This window comes from Panicum hallii, chromosome 9 (genome assembly GCF_002211085.1).
Source record: "Panicum hallii strain FIL2 chromosome 9, PHallii_v3.1, whole genome shotgun sequence".
Classification (NCBI taxonomy): Eukaryota; Viridiplantae; Streptophyta; class Magnoliopsida; order Poales; family Poaceae; genus Panicum; species Panicum hallii.
The window spans coordinates 56,370,775-56,397,410 of record NC_038050.1 but is presented as its reverse complement, the minus strand read 5'-3'; positions in this window follow the sequence as shown (position 1 = coordinate 56,397,410).

The following is a 26,636-nucleotide window of genomic DNA, read 5'->3' as shown; positions in this document are numbered from 1 at the left end:
TATATGGACATAAAACAAAAATATTGGTGGAATGGGATGAAAGCGGATATTGCACGATTTGTGGCTCATTGTGATACTTGCCAAAGGATCAAGGCCGAGCATCAGAAACCGGCGGGATTATTGCAACCCTTGCCTATTCCGGTATGGAAATGGGATGAGATAGGCATGGACTTTGTAGTGGGACTGCCCAGAACATAGAAAGGACACGATTCCATATGGGTAATAGTGGATCGACTCACTAAATCGGCACATTTCATACCCGTAAGAACCACTTATGGTGGAGAAAAGCTGGCAAAACTTTACGTGGAAAATATCGTAAAGTTACATGGAGTGCCCAGCAGAATTGTCTCGGATAGAGGGACCCAATTTACATCTAGGTTTTGGAAAAGCCTGCACAAAACCTTGGGCACGAAGTTAGATTTTAGCTCCGCATACCACCCACAGACGGATGGTCAGACCGAAAGGGTAAATCAGATCATGGAAGATATGCTGAGAGCATGTGTACTAACCTATGGGAATGATTGGGAACAGAGTCTGCCCTACGCGGAATTCTCGTACAATAATAGTTACCAAGCCAGCCTGGGTATGTCGCCATTCGAAGCCCTCTACGGAAGAAAGTGCAAAACTCCCTTAATGTGGGCGGAAGTCGGAGAACGTGCCCTAGAGGGACCCGACTTTATAAAAGAGTCAGAAGAAAAAGTAGCGGAGATCCGCGAGAAATTGAAAGCAGCTCAGTCCCGACAAAAGAGTTACGCAGACAGAAAGAGGCGAGAGATAAGTTTCCACCCAGGAGATTTTGTTTATCTCAAAGTCTCACCCATTCGAGGAACGCGAAGGTTTCAAGTACAAGGAAAATTGGCCCCTCGATACATTGGACCGTATCAAATTCGGAAGAAAGTCGGAGCCGTAGCATACCAACTGGAGTTGCCAAGAGAAATGTCAGATATACACCCAGTATTCCATGTATCGCAATTACGAAGGTGTTTGAGAGTGCCCGAGGGAGAACACGTGCTGGCGGAAACAATAGATCTGCAGCCGGATTTGCGATACCAAGAAGTACCGGTCAAGATTCTAGACACTGTCACAAGAAGGACAAGAAACTCCGAAGTACGGATATGCAGGGTTCAATGGAGCAGACATGGAGAAGAGGAAGCAACCTGGGAACGCGAGGAGGCTCTGAAGAAGGAATTTCCCCATTTGTTTAGAAGCCAGCCGAATCTCGAGGACGAGATTCATTTAAGTGGGGTAGGTTTGTAACGCTCTGAAAATCCACCAAATTAAAACACGCACTAGGGTGCTTCGTTCAGAGACCACCCGACGTCGAAACCCTAACCCTAACCAGGTCCTCCACCGCTCGGTAGCTTGTCGACGTGCGCGACCGCTTTCCTCGGTTAGCGCCGGCACGATTCGGCGCACGAATGCCGCACACGCGTGGCCGACCAGCCGCGGCCGCCGCCGCGATTGGCGCCGACGCGTCTTTCTTTTCCCTCGCTGTTTCCCCTCGCACCGCGCGCTTCCCCGCGTGGCCGACCGGCCGCGGTCACCGCCGCGACCGGCGCCGGCCCTTCTCCCTCCCTCTTTTTCTTTTCTCTCTTTTCCCCTTTCCTTTTTCCTTTCTCCCCTTTTCTTTTCTTTCTTTTCTCCCTTTCCTCCCTTTTCTTTCTCCTCCCTTCCTTCCTGTTTTCCCTTTCCCCTGCTCCCGAGCACAGTGGCCGCGCGCCGGCCCTGTGCGTCGCGCCCGCGCTACCCTGGCCGTGCCGCGTGCACGCGCCCGCCCCCGCCTGCTCGCGTGCCCCGCGTGCCCGCGCCCCGCGCCGCGCCGCTCGCCGCCGCGCCCTGGCCCCGGACCCGCGACACGCCGCGCCGCTCGCGCCCTGCACCCGCGCGTGCCGCGCCGCTCGTCGTCGCCGCGTCCTGCCCGCGCACGCGCCGTCGCTCCCGTCCCGCACCCGCGCTGCACGCCACGTCGCGACGGCCGCAAGCGGCCGGGACGCCATTAATGGCGCCCGCACCGCCCGCCGGCCGCCTCATTTCCCCCACCTCACCGCCCCTCCCCTCGGCCTATAAATAGGCCGCCCGCGTGGCTCACCACCACCACGACCACCTCCACCACCCGGCCCCTCGCATTCCCCAGCTCGGCGCCGCCCCCACGGACGCCTCTGCCCGCCGCCGCAAGCCCCCGTGGGCAGCCCCCCTCGCTGCAGCCCGAGCCAAGGTGAGGCCGGGGATGGGTTCCCCGCGCCCCCCTCCCTCTTTTCCCCCACCCCCCGGACCGCCGCCGTGCCCTGCCGGCCGGGATTGGGCCGCCGGCGCCCCCCCCCAATCCCTCCTCTGTTTCTGTCACGGGGGAGGAGAGGAGGAAGAAACCATTTTGCCCAAAACCCCCTGCTGTTTTTCTGTTTTCCAAAGAAAACCCCCCCCTCTAAGAGTACCCTTATCCGTTCCCGTTTTACAAATGAAACCTCGCTTGTTTTGTATTTCAATTCAAACCCTCCAATGCATACATCTAGATATACTTGACAACCTTTTAGCATGCCTAGAATATTTTTAAGATTCGCAAATAGATCCCTACTCTTTTCTGATATTTACGAACAAGCCCTCGAACCCCCGTTTGAGCCCGGAAACCACCTTTAGCGCGTCATTTTATGTGCGAAACGACCTCCGATTGACCCGAAACTTTACCACGCCCTTTCTAGTATAGTTTTAGCCATGCCATTAAGAAACCACCCAGAGATATTGCCCCTAACTCCGTAACTAAATTATTTCCGATTCAAGCCTATCGGTAAAAGCTTTTAGTTCTTTCGCTTGATTGTGTGTCTGTTTGTTTGCGTCGTAGGACACGGAGTAAACGACGAGGTTCCCGACCGCGACCAGGCAACTGAGGACCAGTACTGCGACCCCGAACCCGAAGGACAGTGCTTCGATCAGGACTTCCCGCAAGGGTTTGACGATGGCAAGTTCAATTCCGCCCTTTGATGCATATTTCTGTCCTAGTTTTTATAAACACGACCCAATGGCCTGTTTTATAAAATTGCATTGTTTTGCGTGCTGGAAACCCGGTAGGATAGCCACCCTTGCTTGAAATAACCATACTTTGACCGCCTGATTTATAAAGAAAATGCGTGTGTGTGGGAAGGGATACAATGGGGTTTTGAAAAGCGAGTTAGACGAGATGGATGGCATTTCTGTGTGAATTGCCGCTGATGTGCTCGTACCTGTGTGGTTGAGCGTGGATGGGAGATATCCATCTTGTCACCCCTAAGGACCGAGTTGATGTGACATCTCACATAGCTTCTCGTAGTGCGAACCACTTGACCGTTGTATGGGCAACGGTTTGGCTCAACCCCACTAGTTAGTCTGATAGCCATCAGGAGAGCTGGGAGCAACGGGTGATCAAGGAGACGGGATAAGCTCTGTGTGACTTATGCCCCGGTTAAACCTCGGTGTAGGTCGAATGACCCCTTGATAGATCCCGTGATGGCTAGTCAGGTCTAGCTACGGTGGGTAAGGGCTTCGATGGGATCTGCACCGGCACTAAGGTGTTCGTGCTGTGGTACCCCACCTGTGGGTAAAGTTGCACACCTCTGCAGAGTTAAAATCTATTCGAATAGCCGTGCCCACGGTATTGGGCAAGTTACGGTGTGGTCACATAACTAGTGTTTCTCTCTGGGAGTGGTTGATCCAGTGTGAGTTGTTTGGAAAGTATCCGGCAGTAGGTGCCGTGTGCTACGGCGGACGGGGAGTCCGGTAGCAGTTTTAAACTAGATCCTGTGTGGATCAACACCGTGTGCCCCTCGATGCTTAACGACTTGTTTTTGAAAAATGCTTTTAAAACGAACCCTGGCATATAATTGTGTTTCCGCAAAAGAACCGTAACTTTATCCCTGGATTATCCTGTGCATCTAATTCTGTTATAACCCCCCCCCGTGGGTGTGATTGGACTTGCTGAGTACGTTTGTACTCACCCCGTTCTTACTTTACAGTGGAGGATCCCGACTACATCCCAGAGAACGACGAGTAGGGTCCCGTCCTGCACCCAGTCTTGCCTGTGGGTGAGGTCACCGTTGGAGCTCCGCATGGCGCAAGACTCTGATGATCCCTTGTTCGTAGTTAGTGTAGTTGTGTGGGTTCTGGTTGTAATCCTCGCGATAGTGGCGCTTCACTGCCCATTACCGCGTAGAGTTGTACGGTGATGTACCATCTGATGTAATAAAAGTGTTATCAGCCTCCTGGGACTGATAAAGTGACACTTTTAAGTCTCCCCTGATGGGGGGACGCTTCACCCACCGCCGTGTCCGATGCCGAGGATCTGGTACGAAGATGTCGGAACTGCCAGTTCTTTGGCAAGCAAACTCATGTCCCGGCCCACACCCTCATTACTATACCGCCTTCCTGGCCGTTCGCTTGCTGGAGCCTAGACATGATTGGGCCCTTCACAATGGCGCCGGGAGGCTTTACTCATGTTTTGGTGGCTATCGACAAGTTCACCAAGTGGATCGAGTTCAAACCGATCGCCAAACTCACTCCAGACAAGGTGGTCGACTTCATCTCTGATATCTTGCATCGTTTCGGCTTTCCCAACACTATCATCATAGATTTAGGTTCAAATTTCACGGCCAACCAATTCTGGGAATTCTGTGAAAATTCATCCATCGAGGTCAAGTACGTTTCGGTGGCACACCCAAGGGCAAATGGGCAAGTCGAGCGAGCAAACGGCTTGATCATTGACGGCCTCAAGAAGAGACTCTACAACGCCAATAATAAGAAAGGCGGGAAGTGGATTCACGAGTTGCCACATGTCATCTGCGGGCTTAGGACTCAACCGTCCAAAGCCACAGGGCAGACCCCGTTCTTTCTTGTCTACGGCTCCGAGGCGATTCTTCCAGCGGACATCATGTGGAAATCTCCAAGGGTCGAGATGTATAAAGAAGGCGAGGCGGACGAAGCACGACAGCTGGAGCTGGATTTTGTCGAAGAGGCTCACTGCTCTGCTCTCGTTCAGTCAGCCTGTTACCTACAGGGGATCCGACGATATCATGATCGCAATATTAAGGAACGGTCATTTAGCATAGGCGACCTCATCCTTCGTCGCGTTTAGGATGAGTCGGGTTTGCACAAGATTAACTCACGATGGGAAGGACCGTTCATCGTCAGGAGGATTATAAGACCAGGATCTTATCGACTACAACACCCCGACGGTCAGGATGTACCCAATTCATGGAATATTCAACACCTGCGACGGTTCTACCCCTAAGCAGACTCGTTTTCAATTCCTGTGCGCGCCAAGGGCACATTTTTTCTTTTCTGGGTCAATATGGCGGCTTTGTGCCACATGACCCGAAATGTAAGTTCTTGAATACAATGCGGAGGCTTTGGCCACGCTCAAGTTTTATACAAATCGACTACTTGCTACAGGCATATGGGTCGTCGCGATGACAATCGTGTTTTTTCAAACTGGTTAGGCCCGTCTGGCTCGGGCTCTATCTAACTTGTTTGACATGTCCACATAATGGGCTATATCGACTACTCCTGAAGTCGTTGCACCCAGGGTAGTTTTCGACTGTTTGCTACGGGCATCCTAGTCGTCGCGCCACAAACCGCGCGTTCCGGGCACGTTGGATCCCCCCGGTCGGATTTTATCTAGCTTACCCGATGAGCTCAAGTGAAGAGCTATTTCGACTACTCTCTGAGTCGCTGTACTCAGAGGTAGCATGTCCCTGCTACAGAGCAGACGAGGCTCTCAGACTTCATATAAGGCCACAGGAGGACTAAGGTGGTTTCTTATATTACAAATGTCATAAATACTAACGGTTCAATCCTGGACCATGTTTTCTACAATTTTTTCAGCTACTGGCCGGACCTCTAGCAAGTACTCGTGGAAGTTTTCATTGGTACAATCAGCAGCTGTGCCCCCTGCGAGTACTTCTAGCCGAGCCTTTGGCCAGAAGGACTTCACAAGGCCTAAAGCATGACCCACGTATGTTGTGGCGGCCTCGGTGACGAAGTTGAGGATCTTTTTGCAGTGCCCCGCGAAGTCGATCCAGCAGTGGTGGCACATCTTCAGCGCCGTCTTCCCGAGAGTCCACCATCTCTACGAGTTCCTGGGCTGCTGCCTTTAAGTCGTCGAGTTCCTTCTAGCGCTGCTCCTTCTCCTCGCCTAGAGTCTTGATCTGCTGAAGGCAGTCGACGAACTGTTTCTCTATGTCGGCCATCACCTTCCGCAGACTCTCGACTTCAGCTGCGTGGCGATTCAGCATGTTCTTCAAATCAGTAAGCAACTCCTCTTTATAATTTAAGAGTTTTTTAAGTTCTGCGGGGATAAACAGGTTTCAGACCAAGGAGTTATCGACTATGGGTACGATTTTGAGAATGGAATTCGACGTACCTTGATGGGTCCTTCGCTGCTCTGTGAGTCGGCCTTGGAGCTCAGTGATGGTCTGCTCGAAGCCGGCCCGCTCCTGCATTAGTTCATCAATTCGCTTGGCGGACTCTTCCAGCTTCATAGCCTGCTCATCGGCTTTCTGGATCATATCCTGCACATTTCCGGACGTCAGAGACAAACAACTCGAGCATGCAGCTATCAGCGATTTAGCCAAGATTTACCAGGGCAAACTTATCAATCGCCTTGATCATTTGTTGCACGCGGCTTAGGTCATCCCCTGGGAGGTGCATCACTTGGACAGCGTCGTTGATCTCTCCTCCACGGTTTGGTAACACGGTTGCTTCGCCAGAAGTACATGCACCATACATGGCTAAGGGCAAGATCCAGAGCATTACTTACACTTGGTATCGGATTATTGTTGGTTTCCTCAACATTAGTTTCAACGGCCTTCTCACCATGGCGCTTACAGCCGGAGGTGTAGGCGTACTAGCCGTGGGCGCCAGTGGCCCCGGCGTGGCACTCGCCGCGGTGATGGCCACGACACTCATTGCCGGTAGCAGGGCTGTCCTGTCCGAGGGCGCGAGCGGCTCCGGCGCGGCACCTGCCACGGCGATGGTTACGTCGTTTGCAGGAGAGGATGACGGGTCCGCCCCAGCAGCTCCCGCAGACACGACTGCTGGTGCATCATCCCCGGTTGAGGGTATTTCGACTACTTTCCGTCGCTGGGGGTTGCGAAAAGAAGATGAAGGACTGCAAAATAGTATTATCAGTATTCAGCAGAACAGCTCGATAACTTCATAGCTTGATAGGCACTTACCTGGCAAGGTCAGCGGCGCCGGCTTTACGTTTCTGCATCTCCCGACGCCGCCGAGGGATCAGAGGCGCGTCGTCGGACCACTCCACGGATGATCCGGAGGAGTGGTTTGCTTGTGCTCTTCTCTCGTTTGGCCTGCTGCTCTCGGTCGACTCGTTGCCAGCGGTCTTCGCTTTTTCTGCTGCGGCCGCGGCGCTGGGCAACAAGTGATAGGGTCGGGGCAGATCGGGTTGCGGCGGGTAATTCCGGTATAACGCCGTTTGATCCTATGACAAGTTTATCAGTTAGTTATACTTCACAACATCAAAGAAGAAGTTGAGCGGTTGAATACTTACTGATGGTGGCCGGTTCTGGGCTGAAAATCCTGCTGGAACGTATGGGACGGTTTCCACGTCCAGTAGAATTCGCTTGAGGCGAACAAGCGCTGCGTCATCTCCGAGCTCCTCTGCGCACATACGAGATGGGTCTTCAGTACCCATGTACTCGAATCCTAATGTGTGGCGCTGTTGGATGGGTTGGATTCGGCGTTTGAAGAATGACATCATTACAGATGCCCCGGTTACCCCCGTCTCCTTGTGTGCGGTGATCAACTCAAGCAGCTCCTTCACCTGGTCCATCTCTGCCTCAGCAGGCTCCAGGGTCCATTCGGGGCGCTGAACAGGAGGTCTGCCTGAACGCGCAGGAAGTTGGGGGGCGTGGTTTGCAATGTAGAACCATTGCTGCTTCCACCCGGGGACATTGGACGGGAATTTGTAAGATATGTATTTCTCACTGGCATGTTGCCTAAGCTGGATGCCAGCGCCCCCTATCGCAGATGGATCTTTTGAGGTGGGCTGAGGCTTCATGCGGAAAAGATAGCGGAAAAGAGCCCAATGGGGCTCAATTCCGAGAAAGGCTTCACAGAAGTGGATGAAAATGGAGATGTGGCAAATTGAGTTAGGGTTGAGGTGTTGCAGCTCTATCCCGTAGAAATAAAGAAGGCCACGGAAGAACGAACAAGTGGGGAGGGCCAATCCCCGTTCAGAAAAAGAACAAAAAGAAACAATCTCGTCGACATTTTCCATGGGGAAGGGGTCACGAAAGGGAATGCGCCAATTGATGAGATCCCTTTCTTGAAGAAGGCCCCCCAACACCAAATTTGCGAGATTGTGGCGAGAACACTTACTAATTGTCCACTCGCTGGTTGCCTCTTGCGCTTCTTTCAAGTCCTTCTGGTTGGTTTTCTTCGGCGCCATTTCGAATCTGTTAAGCCACGGGTTGTTCGCACAACGCTCGGGGGCTACGGTCGCAGGCTCGAAGGATTTCGACTACGCAGGGCGGTGGAGGGGTGACGGCACGGTGAGATCTAATTGGGGTTTTGTTTTTTCTCCGGTGGCGATGCAAGATCTGAAGGCACGGAAAAACCCTAACTGACTGCGAGGTTAAATAACCAGCGGTCAGGCAATGGTTTACTGTGCGAAAGGTGAAGCGTCGCACAAGGAGAATACTTGGAACACGAGCGGTTTTTTGGTGGATTTGTTGAGCAGTTATTTGATTAACCATTTTTTCAGGGTTAATTGTCCCGAAAAAAGAGATTTTTCGAATTTCGAGTTCAATTTCTGCCAATTACATCATCTTGAACTATATTTTCTCAACAGGGAACATTGTTGCCACGACCTTTGGGATCCTTTTTTCCAAAATTCGAGAGATTTGGATTCAAGGCTCGGGGGCTGTGTGATACGTGGCATCGACTACTTATTTTTCGAAAGTACTCGAAGGATAAGAAGAAAAGAAGACTCAAGACTAATTTGACCCTCAGCCTGATTCTTCGATTCAACCTAAGACTCGGGGGCTACTCCATATGGAGTGCGATTATTCATCGCACCCTATGTAAAAAGAGGAATTCGGGGCATGAGCACCTCATAGCTTCGATGCAGCCAAAGGAGTACTCGAAGAAGGATTTCAACACAGAGCTTCGAAAGAAGTCGAAGATTACTTCAGAAGTACTCGAAGAGTCTGCAGTACTCAGCTACGAAGAGCTCGGGGGCTTGTCAGACCCGGGGCCACGGGGCTGTGTACATCAAGGAGTCCATATTGGGCTAGGGGATAGGACGTGTCCTGTACCTTATTTATGTTATATTCTACCCGCATGCGGAGTAGAACTAGTCGATACAGAAGCAAACTACTCGATTTATACTTGAGTACGATTCCTAAGCTAGTATCAGGTTAGGATTCATGTAACCCTGTCCCCCCGGATATATAAGGGCGGGCAGGGACCCCTTCAAAACCAAGATCACCAGATCAACATCAAGGCAATACAAACCATCATACAGGACGTAGGGCATTACGCATATTGCGGCCTGAACCTGTCTAAATCTTGTGTTGTCTGCACCTTCGAGTTGCTGATCTCGGCGCATCCCAACCTAAAACCTACCACCTTGGGTATACCCCTCGGTGGGCAGCCGGATAAAACCCGACAGAACCGGGACGGGAGCTTAGGACATGGAATTCAATAGTTGTGTAACCTTCTAAATAACAACTTCCAAGCTCATATTAATTTAAGCCGTGCAACTGAGTACATTTCAAGATGGCGAGCACATATCTCACTGGTACTAAAGAAGGGACCCCTTTTCAAGTCTTTATACGTTAAGAGATCCACTAGAAAAAAAGTAGAAATTTAGAATTTGACAAACAAGAGTATATCATTTATCCATCAAGTTTTGTACTCTTGATTATCGTTGTTGGCAACGCAAAAGCCCTCAGAGCTAAGTGAGCATAGTTTAGTTGGTTAGGTTACTTGTGATGGAAAGGACCTAGGCCCGAGACTTCGGCTGAGGTTGGGTGGTCATATTTACAACTACTATTATTTCAGTGGATGCAATATTGTCGTCCACAGCAAGATCCGATCAAATTCTTGGAGGTGTTCATAGGGGTAGACGAGGTGCATGTGTGCATCCATGGGTTGTGTATGGAAGCATGTATGTATGTGAGTAATTTGTCATAGTGTCATATGTTTTGAAAATATAGCCACATGATTAGGAAAAAGAACCTAATGGACCTCTTCAGAATCTGCATCCAAATTACCCACCTGCACCGCTATAAAAAATAATGTGAAGTATTCTTCCAAAATCTCCATCTAAATTACTCACGTGTGCTGCAATTAAAAATGAAATTAACCTAATACAACCTCTAAATTTGTATTAAATTACGCATCTTTACCATTACAAAAATATTATAAACTATCCCAATAAATGCTTCTAAATTCTACACTTATGCTATTATTAACCGACAAATATGGTGACCAACTACGCCAATTTGATACAAAGTGGAGGGAGCAAAATAAGGAGAAGCATCAGGGAAGGGAGATATGAGAGGAAGGGATAGGCCTGGGCACAATTTCCCGAACCTAAAATCCGAACCCGAAATACCTGAATCCGCTCCCGAAATACTCGAACGTGATATGCCGATTGCTATCTCGGGTACCATGCTGAGGAACCCGAAATTAGTTTGGAAAATTCAGGTATATACCTCCAGTATCCGAATATCCTAAATTACTTGATATCTAGAAAATGCCCAATTTAGTCAAGGTCCAAGGCCCATACCAGACCACCCACAGCTCGCATCTTGACAAGCAATCACCTGACCACCCCGCCCCGACTCCCTACTCAAGATGTGACCCTGCGGCCGCCACCGCACGCGGCACGCCGCACCACTCACTCACCCAGCGCCCCTGCCCCTGCTCGTCTTGCCGCCATCCGCCGCACACAACGCAAGGCCCCAGACGCTCGGCGGATGCCGCCCCGCATGCCCGCGACCCCACCGCTCACTCGCGTGCGCGACCTCGACGGCCGCTGCCGAGACCCAGCGTCCCACACGGCCGCGCGGCCCCATCCCCAGCCGCTAGCATCCTCATCGGCAGCGACACAGGCTCCTGTCCCCTGCTCGTGTTACAGCATGTGTTTGCATGATGAACTGATTGCTGATCCGATTTGCTGCACTTGTCCCAGACTCGATTTGTTTTGTCTTCAAGTGTTTTAATGTTTTGTGTCTTTAGATTTCAGACTTCAAGTGTTTTAGTGTTTTATGAGTACAGACTTCAAGTGTTCTGTTGATGAACTCATGTGTAACGTGTTTGTGCATGGTAGTGGTACTGCCTGAAATCTGAATTTAGTGATGGCGTGATGCTGAAAATGTTTGTGTGCTTTCCCCTGTATGAATTTGTATTCAAAATTATTAATGAAAACCTGCTAAAATACTGCCTGAACGTGCCGTTGTGTCCTGCCTGAAATCTGATTGCAACATACATTGGGTAATCGGGATTACCCGATACCCGAACCCGAATTTTCGGGTACCCTCGGGTAATCCCTTTCTCGGATGATATCGGGTAGCGGTTCTCATTACCTTAATTACCCGATCCGATTTTCCTGAATGACCCGCATGCCCAAGCCTAGGGAGGGAGCCTCAACGACCATCACTCGGGGCCACCACCGGCTACCACCTTTGTTGCTAGCCAGGGTCTGTGGCGGCAGCCGTTAGGGTGTGGTTGAAGGGAGCTCACCGATGGAGGTGGTATTTACCTCGGGTCGCATCTCAGAACGATCTGCAACATAGGGAATCAGTGGCCACCTGCTTATGGGAATGGCTGACTAGATCACAACAGAGTGGATGAGCGAATATAGGTGACAGCTAATTGAAAGGAGCACGAGGCCAAAATAGAAAGAATGTACCAATTCTTTAATTTCTTCAAACCTGTTGGAAACGTCATATATAAACAAACAGAGGGATTACTTTAACACAATAATCACATGTTTAGGTCATATCAAAGCGGCTCTAGTATGCAAAGAGAAAACAATACATAGATGAATACACTTGCTGATAGTAAGCTTTATTTCGGCCTTGATCAAATAATCAAAGATAGTATTACAAGTACAAACTTCATACTTAAATTTATAGATGACCCAGATGAGAACTTATTATGCGATATATTCTAAATGTAAAACACACTTATTCCTACATGCATGTTGAGCCACCGGAAATTGATTTATCGGATGAGCAACGCGTGTTGAGCTGTGCACCTTTTGTTCCGAACTCTGCACGTCAACCAGCAGCTAGATGTCCAGACCAGAATGTATGTGTTCGGGGATTTTTGTCAACGTCAAAGGTCTCATTTGCTCACAAACAAATATCATCCTGTTCTCTTGTACGTAGGTATATTTTCCATATCTCCATATATATCTAAATATAACTGTTCTATGGCCGATCTTTTCTTCAAGCAGACAAAATATGTGGTTGGGGAACCTATCAGACCCGGGGCCACGGGGCTGTGTATATCAGGGAGTCCATATTGGGCTAGGGGATAGGACATGTCCTGTACCTTATTTATGTTATATTGTACCCGCATGCAGAGTAGAACTAGTCGATACAGAAGAAAACTACTCGATTTGTACTTGAGTACGATTCCTAAGCTAGTATCAGGCTAGGATTCATGTAACCCTGTCCCCCCGGATATATAAGAGCGGGCAGAGACCCCTTCAAAACCAAGATCACCGATCAACATCAAGGCAATACAAACCATCATACAGAACGTAGGGCATTACGCATATTGCGGCCTGAACCTGTCTAAATCTTGTATTGTCTGCACCTTCGAGTTCCTGATCTCGGCGCATCCCAACCCAAAACCTACCACCTTGGGTATACCCCTCGGTGGGCAGCCGGATAAAACCGACAGCTGGCGCGCCAGGTAGGGGAGCGCATCAGAGATCCCCTGGAGAACTCGATGGCTTTTTTCAAGTTCCCCAGTCCCGTGCTCCCTAAGGGCACAACTTTTATTTTTGGCTCATGGGTCTGCGTCGCCAACGGCGCAGGCGGATTCCGTCGACACATCATCGACGACACCATCAAGCTAAAAACACTCGCCGAAAGGCTCGATAATTTCGTCGATAATCTCGACGAGTTGCCATTTTTTGATTCTGCCAGGAAAACCGAGGCAGAGTCTGTCACTACTGTTCCTTTCCCCGCGTTGGAGAAGGACTTGAACTCTCTGCTCCAGGCTGGGGATTCCGACGCCACCGCATGTCGGGGGGCTAAGGATCACCTGGCCACTTGCGGGCTGATGATCACCACCACCTCCGAAGGATGAATCGTTCATTGGAAGGGGATGGATTTGTCCGATTTACTCGGGCATGAAGACCGCTTGTGTAACGCCCGCGTTTTTACGCTGTCTAAATTACAGTACAAACCACCCGCTAAAAATAATCTTTAAAACTTTTTCGTTGTCAAGCTCGGATCGATCCTAAAACCCTTTATAGCCCGAGCTCTTAATCGCCCAAAACATTTTCCCGACGTCTCGCCGTCTGACCCCCAAAAGATAATCGCCATCTTTTCTCTGTTCCTCGACCCGCGCGCCGTGCCGCGTGCTCAACCCCGCGCTCGCGACCGTCGCCGCGAATCCCGCCGACGCAGCACCCCCTCGCGCGTCGCGCCGCACGCTCGCGACCGTCGCCGTGAATCTCGCCGACGCAGCCCCCCCCTCTCCCTTCCTTTCTCCCCTGTTCTTTTTTCCCCTTCTTCTTTTTCCCCCCTTTTCTCTCTTTTCCTCTTTCCTGCTCGTTCCCCTGCACGCACACAACGACGCCGAGCCGAGCTCGACGCCGAGCGCCCGGCCACCCCCCCCTCTCTCCATTGACGACGCCACAGTAACGGCCTAACCGGCCCCTCCTCTGCGCACGCCGTGCACCCTTGCCGTCTTGGCGCTCGCGCTGCCCCTGCCTGCCACGGCGCCGAGCAGTGCCGGCCGCCGCGCGTCGCCTCGCCACGGGCCGCCCTCCCCTGCGCCGCGAGCCCCCAGGCCGCTCCTCCCCGCTACACGCCACCGACCACCCCTGCGCAGCGACGACCAAGCGCCACCGCCGCCCCCACCGCCATTACTGGCCGCCCCCGAGCTCACCGGCCTCCACCGCGCCATCCTCTTCCCCCCCCTCGCCGGCCTATAAGTACCCCGACGCCGCGCCCAGCCACCGCCACAACCTTCCCCCGCAGCCCTAGCCCCCTCCCCGGCCCTGCACTGCCGCCGCCGCCAAGCCCTCCGCCCGCCGCCCCTGGCCTCCGTGGGCAGGCCGCCTCGCACCACCCCGGCCCGTGGTGAGTAGAGGAATAGGACCCCCTCGCTCCCCTCTCCGTTTTGCCCCTGCCCCCGGCCGCAGGGCCGCCGGATTTGGTGGCGCCGCCGGCCCCTACCCCCCCTCCTCTGTTCTGGTAACGGGAGGAAGAAGAAGGGCACATTTGCCCTGAGCCCCCTGCCCTTTTGCCTATTCCCTTAAGAACCCCACCTCCCCTTAAACCCTTTTCCAAATAACCCCCCTGCTCATTCTATTTAGGAAATGAACCCCTCCACTACACAAAATAATTACGGATAAGTCCCTGACCCTTTTTAGAGTACCCTAGGTGTTCCCGGAAATTCCAATCAAGCCCTCCCCTCCCAACAGTAATTACAAATAGGTCCTTGGGCCCTTATCCCTTCCCTAAAGCCCCGTTCGGCCTATCATTTCATGTGCCAAAAACCTTCCGTTTGCCTCGAAACTTCACCACGCCATTTCTATCATAATGCCGGCCGTGCCATCAAGAAATCCCCCGAAAATATTCTTTCTACCATTGTTTCTTAAGTGATTCCCGATTCGGGCTTGTAGATAAAACCTTTACCTCTTTTCTTTATTGAATGTTTGTTTGTGTGCGTCATAGATCACGAGGTGACCAAGGGAGAACCCATCGACGAGCAGTACTGCGAGCAAGAGTCCGAGAACCAGTGCCGTGAGCCAGAACCTGAAGGACAGTACCTCGATCAGGACTTCCCGGAAGGCTTTGTGAATGGCAAGTCCAATCCCATCCTTTGATGCATATTTATCCCAGTTTTATAAATACAACCTATTAGCCTGTTTTATAAAGTGCATCGTTTTATTGCAAGACATGGTTGGATAGCCACCCCCTTGATTGATATGACCACTCTTTGATAACCTAGGATTTGCTTCGCTAGGCGTTACCTACCGCTAGAGATGCTTATTACCTGTCATTCCCTTGATTATATTTTAAACCATGACCACAAGCACTTTACCAAAAATAAGGGTATAAGGGTTTTAAAAAGATAAAATAGGGTTTTGAGAAAATACAGGAAAGGCTTAATCTGGCGAGATGGACGGCGTTTTCTGTGTGAAATGCCACTAGTGTGCTTGTACCTTTGTGGTTGAGCATGGTCGGGAGATGTCCGTCTGGTCAATATAAGGATAAACTGAGGTGTCATCTTGCCTAACCCATTTATCGTACAACCACTCGACCGTTGTTTGGGCAACGGCTTAGCATGAACCCCACTAGTTGTTCTACTAGCCAAAAGGAGAGCGGGTGAGCAACGGGAGGCCATGGAAAAGGAATACGATCTGTGTGAGTTATGTCCCGGTTACGACCTTGTTTATAGGTCATTAACCCCATGGTAGCTTCCGTATTGGCTAGCTAGATTCAGCTAAGGTGGGTAATGGCTTTGTTAGGATCCGCCGCGACATTAAGGTGTTCGTGGTGCGGTACCCTACTTGTGGGTAAAGTGTACAACCTCTGCAGAGTGTAAAATCTATTCGAATAGCCGTGTCCACGGTATTGGACGAGTTACGGCATGGTCACTTCAATAGTCATGTTGGGATGATTGGTTTTGGGGCGTGAGTTGTCTTGAAAGTACTAGGCAGTTGTGCAGTGAGCTACTATGGATGCGGAGTCCGGTGGCACTAAAACTTGGATCCTTTGTGTAGGATCCACTCCACCTATGACTCGATTGTTATAAAAATGTTTTGGAAAAGTGTTTTTGTTAAAAGAACCCTTGCATGTGTGAAACATTGCTTTATCGCAAATAAACCCTAACCCCACCCTTGATATAACCGTGCATGATCTCTGTTATCTCCCCTCCGCGGGTGTGGTTGGATTTGTTGAGTACCTTTGTACTCACCCTATATATATTTGTGGTTTTCTCAGAGGAAGACCCGGACTACGTGATCGAAGACGTCGAATAGGGGTTGCGTCCGCGCCCAACTTTGCCTGTGGTGTTGGCCCTCCGCAAGATGCTTCTGCTGGCGTGTTACTCTGAGCCCGAGCTGGATCCCATGTGGGTCACGCTTTGGTGTATTACCATAACTGTTTTATTACTAGTTATCGTTTGTATCGAATGCCCGCCTCCTCAGAGGTTTGTATGGTAATGTACCATCTGATGTAATAAATGTGTATCAGCCTCCTGGGACTGATTTTTATATCACATTTAAGTCACCTCGGATGAGGGGACGCTTCAGCTTGGTAGCCCACCTTGAACCTCCACCTTTTCAGGAGGGCAGGGCGTTGGCTACCATCACCGAGGGCTCGACTGAACTAGTCGAAGCCCCCTCTGAAGAACTCGGAACCCGCCAGGTGCTGATGGCGGAGGAGGGGGACGATGATGCCCTCATCCTGTGGCAGAACCAACCTGAATTATACCGGCTCAAGTACGCGAGTCCACTTCCGAGGGCTCCAACGTGCTTCAAACGGTATAATCCCTTGGCCTGTCGGGTAACGTCCCGATAAACCACCGATACGCAGGATCAAATAAGGTTACCTCACACGAAGGTGAGTCCAGAGATACATTTACCATCACATTTTACATCACAGGGAATTACATTACAAGGGTTATCAAAAGAGGTACGAAGATTTAAATTCAGAGAAAAGATTACAAATTGTAAAAACTATGGTTTTTAGTAGCGGAAAACATACGCGATGATTACAACACGTCGTTAATACAGATGTCATGCTAAGCCCGGGCACGACATTACTCGTCAACACCAGTGCTGGCCGGGGACGGATCCCATTCCACGGACCAACCTTCTGAAAGAACACAGGGCCAGGGCAAGGGAAGTGTAGGGTCTTCCAGACATTACCTGCAAGACATATAACTAGCAAGGCTGAGTATACTAATACTCAGCAAGGCTTACCCGGAATTGGGTATACTTAGCCCATAACTAGACTTATGTAGGCTTATAATGGTTCTGGGTTTAATTTCAGCTGAAAAGCAACTAAGAATAGATCCTTATTTTCAACTTTTAGCTTTCAAGTTCTATGTGATTATCCATTCTAGATAAGCACTTATAACTAAGCAAGCAAGGTAGAGTTCTTTATCTCAACCATCAGTATTACTCATCATATAGTTACTCTTGTTACTCTGTGTGATAAAGGGATCAAGCAGTCTCAATCTTCGTGAGAAGCGGACGATTCTGAATCGAATTTAACCTTGCAAGGTAAACCTAACCCACACGCTTGGAACACCACAGGGTTATTCCGAAGCAACCGTTTGCCTTTCATTCCGACTCGTGGACAGGTCCACCACAAGCGACTGCAGGAACATACGCACATCACTCGTGCAGGACATACGTCTGTAGCGCGACTACAAAACCCGTATTCCTGGTTGCCCTTGCAACACGTATTTCCCCAGTCGAACCAAGTAACCAAAAGAAGCAAATCGAGTGGTGGGAGGTATGTCCACTCCTCGGGCCGATTGGCTACTAGGCTTACCGCTTACCCATAACTCACGGCATGTGGTTAGTACTTTCAAACGCTTAACCCCGATCGGCACACACCGCGACCTTATCAAATTCAACAACACAGACGGGGTATCACCTCAACCATGATACCGCACAAAACTCCCGTCCGGCATCCTTATAGTGATAACAGGAATGAAAACATTACAATTCCTATATCGCGCGAGTGACAGGAAATCACCCGACTTCTACCGGCCCTATTAGCATAGCAGCTAGTCGGACTCAAGTGCTAGTATCCATCACATTGGTTCCTAGGAGAATGCAACTAGGGTTTCAAGCATTTCCTAAGAACTTAATGCAAAGAATATGTAAGTAGATATAGATTGCAGTATAATTAAAATAGTGGGTTATGTCCGGGGCTTGCCTTTACTGGCGGGGCTGGGGTTAGTCAAGTTAACAATGTCCGAACTTTGGTTCGGGCCTTCAGAGAATTCCCTGACGAAGTCCTTAGGATCTTCAGAATAACCTCCTTCTGGTTCCGGGATTAGCTGATAATTTCCGTCGGCGGGAGAGATCGAGTCTACATGATATGCAAGATGGAGTTCAATTGATGCACACACTTTCATTTCAATCCATAGTAGAGCTGCAATCTAAAAGTCGACACTCAAGAACTCATGGTATAAAAAGGAATCTAAGCCTTGAATTATAAGTATTAACTCATGACTAAAGCATTAATTTAATTGAAATAGAAATTAAGTATTCAAGTTTAAGTTAGATTCAAACTTGAATGTGAACCCTAAGTAATTAGAGTTATAAAGTTTTAAAAACTTAAACACAACTTATTGTATATTTAAAAGATTTTGATTAAAAGATCTAATTAGATAAGCTTCACTGATAAGATTTAGTTAATTGTATTATAAACAAATTGAATTAATCCAAGATAATTATTAAAACATAAGTTAGAATTAAATTCAGATTTAGATTTGAATTTAAACTTTTTGAGTAAAGAATGTTATAAGAATTTGAATATTTTAAAAAAAATAGATTACTTCATAATCCATGATTAAGAGATCTAATTGATTAAAGTTTAAAAGGTAGGCTTAGCAAATTTTTGCTCAAAATAATTTGAAATGGTTATCTTAAAAGAAATTAAATTATATCATGAATTTAGATTTGAAGATTTTATATCACTTTATATGTCCTATAGAAATTTGTATATCAAAAATCATGATCACAAAGTTAACCTTATAGGGTAAAAATTGGAATTACGGATAAGATATTACATTTTCATGTCTTAAATTCAATATAGATTCAAAAATATTTTGTTTCATACCAAAGTTACTTAATAGAAGTTGTAGAGTTCAAAACCTAGTTTCAAACAAAACTGGTTTTGTAATTTTTGGAATTTCCTACAATTCTCTATTGAATTTACAAGTCAAAAATATCACTCACATGAAATAATGAGCACCCATTCACTTCTACTCTAAATACAGTACAAACCATCCATTTTCACAGCATGGTCATAAAACAAAAGTGATAGAATTTGAAATGAAGATTCACATGCAACTGGTTTCATATTTTTTTGAATTTTCTACGATTTTCTAGGAGTTTTCCAAGTTCAGCACATTAGAAAAGGGAAAGAAACCGAGATCTTTCATTCAGACCCTTATAAAGAATCGAATTTTCGCAGGCAGGTCCTCCTGCCATTGCCGGCCGGGGCAGGCTCTGTTCCATCACAAATCCCAGCGATGGAGTGGTGAATCCGCAAGGGGAAGGGGGTGGGAAGCGAGAGGGGACTACAACGCACCCGATTGAGGGCTTGGCCGAGCTTGGGGAGGCCGGAAAGGTGGTCGCCGGCGTGGAGCAGGAGCCGCAACGGCACGGTGGCGCGGGGAAACTGGGCGGCAGCATGGAAGGGGTGCAACGGAGTGGGGGAACGGCTTCTATAGGTCCCGGGGTGCTATTTATAGGAAAGGGAAGGGGAGAGAGGGGCGCACGGCCGGGGAACGACGGCGGCACGGTGGCGCGGTGCTGGCAGCTCGGGCCGGCAGTGGTGGGCGCGTGGGGGTGCGAGGAGGTGCCACGAGGGCGGGCTAAGGCAGAGGAACAGGCCTAGGGCGGCACCTGGAAGAGGGGGGGAAAGGGGGGCTGCTCTGGCCGGCTTGAATTCGAGAATTACGGCGCCGGCACAGTAAAACAGGGGAGCAGGATAAACAGCCAGAGGAGGAAGAGGAATAGGAGAGCGCCAGGGACTTGTTTGCAATTTGCAAAAACTTCAAGGGCCTGAAAGTAAAACTAAATTTCCCACTGATACAGGGCTCTAATGGAGAAATGACCAAAATGAAAGTTGTACAACTTTTCAAGCTCTACAACTTTGCTTTAGGGTTTGATTTCAAAAACTTAAAGTATACAACTTTATTTTGAAACTTGGAATAAACTTTAAACTTTACAAAGATTTGTCCTTATTACATATTTTACACACAACTTGGGCCTAGGTGCAAGTTTTCAGAGCTGTCATGATTACTTGCATTCTTATAATTTGGCCCCTAGTAACTTTTGAAAATTACTTTTGTAACTCATGCATTTTACACAAAAGGACTCATATTTTTATAAAATTACACATAGGGTCTTATTGCTACAATTACATCCAACCTTATACAAATCAACACATGCATTACATTTCATACATATTATGGTACAATTTGACACCTAGGGTGTCACACATCCCCATCGGCGCGCTTGATGGGATATCAGAAGACGAAGGCACTGCCGATGCTATTGATGAGAACAACGCTGAACGCGACGCTCGGCGTGCCAGGAACAGAGCTCGTGCGGTTCGTAGAAGGCGGGCCAACGAGCGCAAACGTTCTGCACAACGCGAACTTGACGCTGAATTCGCCGCTGCAGATGAACGGGGTTTCAGGACTCCTGTGGCCAACATCGCTCGGGTAACAGCGTTACTCGAGCGAAGTAATGATCCCAATGTTTGACAAGCACTTCGCTACGCCCAACGGGCATGGGTCCAGCTAGACCAGCAGGCCCCGGCATCACTCGTCGGGGATGAGCGTGTCGGAGACAGCCGGAGCTGGGCCCCAAGTCGAACAACAGGTAATTGCCTGCGACCCCAACGCAGCAATAACAATGATGCTGCGGGCGAGCGTCAGGTCACCGGAGGGAGGCGGCAGCCACCTCCGGCGAACAACCTGAGGCAGCCCAACCCCCCACATTAACAACCAGACGTTCGCCAGAAGATCAATGAGGGGCGCGACGCCCGGTCAGTCCTCGACTCGAGGCGACGGGAACGTGAGGTAACCGAGCGGGACGATGCTGACTACAGCGATCGTTTTCCTGCGTTCACTGCGAGATTCAACAGCTACAAGTACCCGGAGGGTTTCAAGCCGATCGGCATCACCAAGTATGACGGTAAGCAGGCCCCCCAACAATGGCTCCGCTGTTACTCTACTGCCATTGAGGTGGCTGGTGGTTCCAACACTACCAAAGTTGTCTACTTCCCGATGGCTTTGGAGCCTGCGCCGTTGACCTGGCTGGAAAGCCTCCCCAATGACTCCATCGACTCCTGGGAGGGCCTCAAAAAGGTTTTCATCGACAACTTCCAGGGGGCGATAACCCGTGCAGGAACCCGGCACGACCTCGCCCAGTGCAAGCAGGAGCGTAATGAACTCCTCCGATCCTACACCCGCCGTTTCTTCGATGTGCGGGCCACCATCGCCAACATCTCGGAGGAGGACATCATCGACTGCTTCTACAACGGCCTAATAGACCCAGGTATATATCGTGATTTTGGGTGTAACAGGCCGAAGACGGTTGCAGGTCTCCGCGACATGATGCACGACTGGTCCGAACAAGAAGAAAAGATGCGCGAGAGGTTTCCAAGATGCACCGACCTCAACCAGAAGCGCAACAACGACAACCGGGCTGACAAAGGCCAGCGGGACTTTTCGGGTTCTTCCCGAAAACGCAAGCCAGACAATCTCGTCGCGGCTGTGGAACGTCCTTCGCGGGGCAAGAAGACGACCACGCAGGAGCAGTTTGAAAAACTTCTGCAGAAGAAGTGCCCATGGTGCGTCAACTCCAAACACGCAGCGATCGACTGCTTTCAGCTCAAGCGCACCTTTGGCTCCCAAAACGGCAAGAAGAACAAGTCAACGGGCAAAGAGCCCGAAGACGAGGATCAAGAAGATAAGTCTGAGACGCCCAAGTTCCAAGATGCCTCCAAGACCGTCAATGTCATCTTTGGTGGTGATGAAGATTTTTGCTCCAAGCGGGAACAGAAGTTGCTGCTACGGGAAATTCTATCCATTGAGCCGGCGGTACCACGACCACTCCGATGGTCGGAGGTCCCCATATCTTTTTCCCGTGCTGACCAGTGGACCAGCTTTTCCGAGCCTGGGAAGTTTCCACTGGTGCTGGATCCCGTGGTCGCAGAAGTTAAGCTCACTCGGGTTCTTATCGATGGTGGGAGCGGACTTAATCTTATCTTCGCCAGTACGCTGAAGAAGATGGGTCTGGACCTGACCAACAAGCTTACTCCGAGCAAGGCTCCTTTTTATGGTATTGTCCCTGGCAATGCCGCGCACCCGCTTGGAACGGTCGTTCTCCCAGTCACCTTCGGGACGAGGGAGAATTACCGAACCGAGTTCATCAAGTTCGAGGTGGCCAACTTCGAATCTTCCTACCATGCTATACTGGGGAGGCTGGCGCTCGCTAAGTTCATGGCGGTGCCGCATTACGTCTATTTACTTCTCAAGATGCCAGGACGCAGCGGCGTGCTCACGCTCCGAGGCGACTTGAAGCAGTCCTATGATTGCAACCAGGAGGCCATCCAGTATGCATCGACTTCCCGCGTGCCAGATGCTTCCGGAGAAGTACTCGCGGCCGCACAGCAACTTTCTCAAGCTGAGCTGGACATCCTGACGAAGAAGGCAAGCCAATCAGGCGTCAAGTCAACAGGCGATGTGGCCCTCAAGTCGATCCAGCTCCAAGAAAGCGACTCATCCAAGACAGCCATCATCGGCGCGGGCTTGGGTGACAAATAGGAACTCGCGCTCGTCAGCTTCCTGCGGGCTAGCCGAGACATATTCGCTTGGAAACCATCGGATATGCCAGGGGTGCCCAAGGAGCTGATCAAGCATAGTCTTAATGTGTATCCACAAGCTGTGCCAAAGAAGCAACGACTTCGTCGTTTTGCCCCTGATAAACGGGAGGCTATCAAACGGGAAATAGCTAAACTCCTCATGGCCGGATTCATTAAAGAAGTAATCCATCCAGAGTGGGTAGCTAACCCTGTTCTTGTATTGAAAAAGAATAAAGAATAGAGAATGTGTGTCGATTATACCGATCTCAACAAGCATTGCCCGAAGGATCACTTTGGGCTCCCTCGCATAGATCAGGTAGTCGACTCAACCGCAGGTTGCGTACTGTTATGTTTCCTTGATTGTTATTCAGGGTACCATCAGATCACACTCAAGGAAGAAGATCAGATCAAGACCGTGTTTATCACCCCATTTGGAACTTATGCATATAAAACCATGTCCTTCGGGTTGAAGAACGCAGGCGCTACCTATCAGCGCGCAATTCATATGTGTTTCGCCAATCAGTTACACCGGAACATGGAGGCCTACGTGGACGACGTGGTCGTGAAGACCAGAAGTCCCGAGGGCCTGATCGCGGATCTGGAGGAAACTTTCACCAGCCTAAGGAAATACCGATGGAAGCTCAATCCAACCAAGTGTGTTTTTGGCGTCCCATAGGGTAAATTGCTTGGGTTCATAGTCAGTAACCGGGGCATCGAGACCAACCCTAAAAAGATCACCGCCATCACTGATATGGGGGCACCTGCCACAATCAAGGATGTGCAGAAACTTACAGGGTGCATGGCAGCTCTTAACAGATTCATCTCCCGGCTCGGGGAGAGAGGACTACCCTTTTTCAGACTCTTAAAGCGCCAGGACAAGTTTCACTGGACGGAGGAAGCCGAGCGGGCCCTGCAGGATCTCAAGCAACACCTACAGTCGCCTCCGATCCTCACAGCTCCATTGCCGGGTGAGACCCTCTTACTTTATATTGCAGCGACAACCCACGTTATCAGCAGTGCCATTGTCGTCGAACGCTCCGAGGAGGGCCATGCTTTTGGCGTGCAGAGGCCCGTGTACTTTGTCAGTGAAGTACTCTCAGAGTCTAAGATGCGGTACCCGGCAGTCCAGAAGCTTCTCTACGGCATACTAATCACTTCAAGGAAATTACGCCACTACTTCGAAGAGTACCAGATCACTGTGATCACAGACTACCCGCTGGCGGATATCCTACATAACCAGGACGCCATGGGTCGTATTTCAAAGTGGGCAGTAGAACTGGGGGCTTTGTCGATCGACTTCAAGCCACGTACTGCAATCAAGTCCCAAGCTCTCGTCGACTTCATGGCAGAGTGGAGGGAAAATCAAGTTCCAAATCCAGTGGACAAACCAGAGCATTGAACCATGTACTTCGATGGTTCTCTCAAGCTCGATGGCGGCGGCGCTGGAGTCTTACTCATTTCCCCACGAGGCGAACAACTCAAATACGTTCTCCAAATCCTCTGGGAGGTATCCAACAATGAAGCCGAGTATGAAGCCTTGCTTCACGGGCTTCGTTTGGCGATATCACTAGGGATCAAGCGACTACTTGTATATGGCGATTCACTTTTGGTCATTCAGCAAGTCAATAAGGAGTGGGACTGCAACAATGAGATCATGGAAGCCTATGTACAGGAGGTACGCAAGCTAGAAAACAAATTTTCTGGCCTAGAAGTTCATCATGTACTGTGGGAGCACAACATTGCCGCTGATGCCCTGTCTAACTTGGGATCAACCCAAGCTCAAATCCCAGCAGGGGTATTCGTACAAGAGTTGAAGCAACCGTCCATCAGCCCTTCACCACAGGTCTCCACCGGCACTGGCTCTGTACAGCCAGAACGGGAGGTTATGCTGGTTGGTGAGGACTGGAGAGGACCCTTTATCGACTTTATCCACGATCTCGTATTACCGGCAGGGATGGACCCCAAGAGCGCTGCTGCCGCCCGCGTCATGCGATGGAGCAAGGGTTTCGTCCTAGTCGAAGACAAACTTTATCGGCGCGGCGCATGATCTGGAGTACTCATGAAGTGCGTCACAACAGAAGAAGGTCTGGACATATTGCGGGAAATACACGAGGGCGTGTGCGGTAACCATGCAGCATCCAAGTCACTGGTCAGCAAAGCTTACAGAGCCAGTTTCTGGTGGCCCACCGCCATGTCCGATGCCGAGGATCTGGTACGAAGATGTCGGAACTGCCAGTTCTTTGGCAAGCAAACTCATGTCCTGGCCCACACCCTCATTACTATACCGCCTTCCTGGCCGTTCGCTTGCTGGAGCCTAGACATGATTGGGCCCTTCACAACGGCGCCGGGAGGCTTTACTCATGTTTTGGTGGCTATCGACAAGTTCACCAAGTGGATCGAGTTCAAACCGATCGCCAAACTCACTCCAGACAAGGTGGTCGACTTCATCTCTGATATCTTGCATCGTTTCGGCTTTCCCAACACTATCATCATAGATTTAGGTTCAAATTTCACGGCCAACCAATTCTGGGAATTCTGTGAAAATTCATCCATCGAGGTCAAGTACGTTTCGGTGGCACACCCAAGGGCAAATGGGCAAGTCGAGCGAGCAAACGGCTTGATCATTGACGGCCTCAAGAAGAGACTCTACAACGCCAATAACAAGAAAGGCGGGAAGTGGATTCACGAGTTGCCACATGTCATCTGGGGGCTCAGGACTCAACCGTCCAAAGCCACAGGGCAGACCCCATTCTTTCTTGTCTACGGCTCCGAGGCGATTCTTCCAGCGGACATCATGTGGAAATCTCCAAGGGTCGAGATGTATAAAGAAGGCGAGGCGGACGAAGCACGACAGCTGGAGCTGGATTCTGTCGAAGAGGCTCGCTGCTCTGCTCTCGTTCAGTCAGCCCGTTACCTACAGGGGATCCGGCGATATCATGATCTCAATATTAAGGAACGGTCGTTTAGCATAGGCGACCTCATCCTTCGTCGCGTTTAGGATGAGTCGGGTTTGCACAAGCTTAACTCACGATGGGAAGGACCGTTCATCGTCAGGAGGATTACAAGACCAGGATCTTATCGACTACAACACCCCGACGGTCAGGATGTACCCAATTCATGGAATATTCAACACCTGCGACGGTTCTACCCCTAAGCAGACTCGTTTTCAATTCCTGTGCGCGCCAAGGGCACATTTTTTCTTTTCTGGGTCAATATGGCGGCTTTGTGCCACATGACCCGAAATGTAAGTTCTTGAATACAATGCGGAGGCTTTGGCCACGCTCAAGTTTTATACAAATCGACTACTTGCTATAGGCATATGGGTCGTCGCGATGACAATCGTGTTTTTTCTATCTGGTTAGGCCTGTCTGGCTCGGGTTCTATCTAACTTGTTTGACATGTCCACATAATGGGCTATATCGACTACTCCTGAAGTCGTTGCACTCAGGGTAGTTTTTGACTATTTGCTACGGGCATCCTAGTCGTCGCGCCACAAACCGCGCGTTGGATCCCGGCATGTTGGATCCCCCCGGTCGGATTTTATCTAGCTTACCCGATGAGCCCAAGTGAAGAGCTATTTCGACTACTCTCTGAGTCGCTGCACTCAGAGGTAGCATGTCCCTGCTACAGAGCAGACGAGGCTCTCAGACTTCATATAAGGCCACAGGAGGACTAAGATGGTTTCTTATATTACAAATGTCATAAATACTAACAGTTCAATCCTGGACCATGTTTTCTACAATTTTTTCAGATACTGGCCGGACCTCTAGCAAGTACTCGTGGAAGTTTTCATCAGTATAATCAGCAGCTGTGCCCCCTGCGAGTACTTCT